Consider the following 5,026-nt stretch of genomic DNA (forward strand, 5'->3'; position numbering starts at 1 on the left):
CACAGACTGATATCATATTGACTGTCTCGTGGCAACAATTATGTCAGGATTTGGTGACAGTGTTGGTGTGTTTGATCGTCTCATTTTGGTGCAAAGAAATAGTTGATCTGACTGGATGAAACTGATGTTGACAAAGTTTAACTTTGAGGACATAATTTGCAGAAATAAAGTGATGAATCACAGTGTGTTTTATTGCAAAAGTCAGAATGTCACAAAATGTTTCAAAAATGCAATAATATACTATCATGAGTGAAGTATGGTGATAGGATCCTATCGTGTGCTGTCTACTGATTCCTGCCTCTAGACTTTGATCTTTGCTGATTGGCAACATTAACATCCATCAGCACAGCGTTTCCCACTGAGAGCTGTGGACTGGCTGCACCTTGTTGACAAGCTGAGTGACCCTTGGAGAGATGTGGACTGACCTCGGTCTCAGAAGCTCAATTCTGCACGAGTGCACTGAGCCTCAGCAGGCAGACAGACTCCCTGACATTTATTAACTGTACTTACTGTACGGGAGCAGAGAGATCCAAGATGAGTCAGTCTCTGTGTTGTGACTTTATGAGATTTCCAAATCATTGCATTTACATTTTAAAACACAGAGTTTGTAAAACTGTGATTCAGATTAATTTAATTTTAGCTCATTGTTCTCCTGCTGGGCCCCATCTGTTGGTTCATGCTCACTGCTCTGAGACTGTGTGGCTTGTAAAAGCAACAGTATATTCTCAGCACAAAGCAGAGCACGTTTCTTAACAGCCAGTGAAAACTGTGCAAACCTCAGGAGTAGAAACCAAAGTGAATCAAGTCTTAACATTTATTGAAGGCTGTGTGGGAGCGCTGAGTAAACAAGTGCTGCTGTGGAGCTCATTTGGCGCTAACTGCTTTATGTTTACTTTAACAGGGTGATTCTCTTCAGTATTACTGTTTAACAACTTCACATAATCCCTACTGTAACTGTTTGTGTGTGAAAGCAGTTACAAAACTAAAGCAGCTCATGTTACATGTGCTAATGTGTTGTTGGCTGAGGTTCAGGAGGTTACAGAGCAGATCACTTTCTAGTGAAAGTGTTGTGTAAAAAAAACACCAGTCTGTTGTCCTTTTACTGTCTGATGTGTTGTACAGGGTGAATCAGAAAGAAAAATTAGAGCAGGCTCAGCACAGGTCAGCTGATCACATGGTCCAAATTAAAGTCCTCCTGGAGCTCAGTGCACTGGATCCAGCTCTAACTCCAGATGATGATGATGATGATGATGATGATGATGATGACGACGGTCAAACTCTTGGTTAATATGAAGGCTGTCAGGAGCCTCGTTAAGAATCATCATAACTCTGCTGCTCCCTCTCTGCAGGTTCTGTATTCAGCTGACATGATGCTGCTGCTCATCTTCGTCTCCAGCTGTGTGGGTGGAGCAGCAGCAGAGGTGGAGGCTGAGGATGGTGTGGATGATCAGGTGTGTTTGGCTGCTGAGAAACAGACGTGTGTTTCATTGGTGTAGTTTTCACAGCATCAGGTCCTGTTTGTGTTTCACTCTGTAAACCATCAAACTCTTTACATTCACATGTTTGTTTGCTGCAGGAGCTTCACTCTGAATCCTGACCTCCTCCTTGTGCTTCAGTGACTTCTGCCTCCATAATTTGGTCACCATGGCGACCAGCTGGATGATTGGAGTCCCTCCTCTCACTTTCTGAGGTCAGTGGTTACTGTTAGGGTTCAGACTTTAACAGTGAGGAGTGAGGAAGAGGAATCATTTCAGAGAGTGTGTCTAAATTTGTGTATTCAAAACTGCTGTGTTTTGAGCTGTGAGCACACTTTTAGCCAAGTGCAGTGATCTGATTGGTCAGATCTGTTTATTTGTACAGGAAAATCTGGAAAATCAAACTTTTATAGGAAAAAGTAAATGCCTCAAAGTTGTGCTGTGACATCAGGCGATGTGTGAACGGCTGCATTAAAATTCACGAGTCTGAAAAATATTTTTAACACATGAGAATTTGACACTAATGTTGCACGTCTGGTGTGTAAAAGCCTTTAAGCTGCTGTGAGCCAGACTTTGTTAGCAGACTATCACTGCTGGGCCTCACTGACATTCTTGAGAACAACGCGACGTAAGATCTTTAAATTGATATCACAGGCTACGACTTAAAGTCAAGGTCAGAGGTCAAGGTCTCTGAAAAGCTTGTGAACTCAGTTTGATGTGTTTCAGTAGAGCTTCCAGAAATAACAAGCGATGAAGTAAAATCACTGTTCAGTCATGCGTGCAGGTAAGAATAGACTGTGACTGAAAGCGTTCATGCATTTAAGGTGGACTAGATTGTGTTGGCTCTGGTGATTCAGCTGTTTCAGGGCTGATCAGCTGTTCTACAACTTTTACCTCAGGGGATTTGTGCCACCTACAGATTCTCCTGTACCTGCCAGCACACTGACACTTTGACTATCACAGGCCTGTGTGTGCACATGTGGACGCTCTGTGTAACAATGATGTTCATTTTAGCACTACTTACTACTGACATGCAAGAGAGGAAGACCAGGTTTAATTTCTGTGCTTACATTTTAATAAATGCAGGGTAATGACTGTGTAATGTGTTGAATTTAATGTAATGGACTGTCTGAGTGTGTCTGCTGATAAGCTGAGTCAATAGAAGCACATCCTGTAGATAAGCAGCTCTAAGATTTACTGTCTCTGCTGCTCTGAACGAGTCCTCTGAGCTTCAGCCGCAGACACAAACTCAGATTTATCCAGTCAGATTCATCTTCAGGACTTGAGGGAGCAAAGCAGACACAAACTGCAGGATATTTTATTTATTGGTCTGTCAGCACCTAATCAAGCCTCTCTCACCACATATTGTTGAATTGCTGGCTGATTGTGTGAGGCTGTAGCTCCATCTGTCTAATGTTGGTGTAGAGATCATCCTTTCATCAGCTGCTGGGACAAAACCTAAAAGCTCAGATAGAGATAACAGGTGTCACACAGTAACTGTGAGATGAGCTGTATCTGCTGATGGGAGGCTGAGGTGGAGGTGGCTGTGATAAAGGTGCTTAGATTTGCACTGGGAATGACAGCTGTCAGGTATAAGAGTAGTTATATCTGATGGACTGGTTAGTTTGGACTGTAGAGGATTATATTCATTTGATGTTGAGTTGGGAGTGGTGGGAGGATTGCTGTTGTAGGTGTGACAGAGCAGAAGTGAGTGATTGAAGGAGAATAATTAGTTTAATAAAATGTCTTCACATGTCTGTGAAATACTCAGCTTCAAAATAGAAAGTGCTGTCCCCCTGTGACATCTGTTAGAAGATAGACTGTATTAATCTCTCAGCGCATTATGTGCTGAGTCAGTTGAATCTGACAGTGTTTGCTGCCACACACTGCTCTGGTGTGTACACATGTTATACGGCCATAAAACTGTGAGAGATTCTGTTCTTGAGTGTTTCATGCAGGCAGATCCTGATTCAGCACAGCTTATAGTTTCTTATTTCCTGATGTTCACAGAGTGTCTCGACTCCACATGTAGAGTTAGTACTACTACCATAAGGACTGAACTACAAACCAAGTCCAGCATAGCTTAGCTTTCTTTGCATTAGCTGGCTCATAAAACCTCAGTCAGATATAACAGACATGCTTCAGTCTCTGTTTGCTCTCACATTGAAAGTGATGTCACGTCTCCTTTCACACCTACTTCAGTCCTAAACAATTTCAGAGGAACTGTTGATAGAGATCAATAGAATATATAAGAAATACAACAGAAACACAGCAGTGGTGCTGAAAGGTCAGTAGGAGGAGTAAGCAGTGCTGCAGACGATCACATTCAGTGTGTAAGCAGTGAGGGAAAGTCCACAACAAAGTCATTCAATCATTGTCGATTACTGACTTCTGAAACTCTGAACACATAACCCACTAAGATGATCCTTTTTGCATACGTTTCCAAAGCAGAGAGACGCCTTCCTGATAATGAAACTTCACTTGAGGCTCTGTGTACCTCTCAGCCTTTTCAGTTACTCCGGGGTGCACACCTCATCTCAGAAACAGGTGCTCTTCATGTCAGCTGTGGTGTTTGCTGTGTCTTTAATCTCTGCACACAAGTTGTTTTGCATGATAAATACTAACAAACTGATGTGGAAACACTGAGAACAGTGACTAACAAACAAACCCATAAACAGGAACGCCCCACCGTCACCTCTTAAATGGTTAATGAGAAAAAGTCAGTTTTTTTATTTACATGCACAAACCAGCAACACTTTACTGCAAAACAACTTCAGACCCTTCAGAAGTTAGGACTGAAATAATCTCTGTTGTTGTTTGTTTGATGATCGTAGTGCTGATTTTATCTTTTCAGCTTGTTTAACTGAGTCTTAATGTTAATCCTCTGCAACAGTCTGTGTGTCTCAGTGCGATGCAGAGCTGCTTCTTACTGAAACCCGACCCTGCAGAGCACTGAGGGCGTCCTGTCCAGCTTCAGGACCACCTGGCAGGAGTTTGTGGAGGACGATGGCTTCTGGAGGGTCCTGCTGCTGCTGTGGGTCATCGCCCTCCTCTCCCTGGGGCCTCGCCTACTATGTCAGCAGAGTCCTGCCTTTCTCAGGGTGGAGAGGAGGCAGTAAAATAAATGAAGATCTTTATGTAGAACAAAAACTCTGGTATTTATTTGTTGTGCAAGTCTGATCATTTTATTGGAATATGAACAACATGTGTATACTTTGTTGTATATTCATTTTATCTTAATGTGCTTTTGTTAAAGGTTTTCAGTGTTTATTCCATCAAACATTTGAAGTCATTTAATGTGCAAAATGAATAAATTCATGACTGTAATCTGCATCAGGTTAGAGCATCACTTTGTTACCAACTCAAAACTTTATTGGCACACAGCAGCTGACTTGAGCTTTTTACAAAGAGCAAAGAAAACAGGAAAGACTGTAAATCTGTAGAAACAGGCAGGATTAGTAATCGCTGTAAATGAATATACATACAGAACATGCTCTCAACAATGGGGGAAAACCTTCAGCTGTTACTGATCTTTGATGATTCAGCATTTT

The 5,026-nt window shown here is 42.0% G+C and overlaps 1 long non-coding RNA gene across 3 annotated transcripts; it reads left to right on the forward strand.

Moving 5' to 3' along the window:
* The first annotated feature begins 1,157 nt into the window (after positions 1–1,157).
* LOC102078329 (uncharacterized) lies at positions 1,158–4,674 on the forward strand. Of its 3 annotated transcripts, none has more exons than XR_267875.4 (3): positions 1,158–1,451; positions 1,577–1,690; positions 4,424–4,674. It is a non-coding gene; the product is annotated as an uncharacterized LOC102078329 (long non-coding RNA). The 3 variants fall into 3 exon arrangements; XR_003216302.1 differs by lacking the exon at positions 4,424–4,674 and adding an exon at positions 4,369–4,390; XR_003216298.1 differs by having other exon boundaries at positions 1,159–1,451; positions 4,383–4,674.
* Positions 4,675–5,026: the final 352 nt, after the last annotated feature.

The sequence above is a fragment of the Oreochromis niloticus genome, linkage group LG3 (genome assembly GCF_001858045.2).
Source record: "Oreochromis niloticus isolate F11D_XX linkage group LG3, O_niloticus_UMD_NMBU, whole genome shotgun sequence".
Lineage (NCBI taxonomy): Eukaryota > Metazoa > Chordata > Actinopteri > Cichliformes > Cichlidae > Oreochromis > Oreochromis niloticus.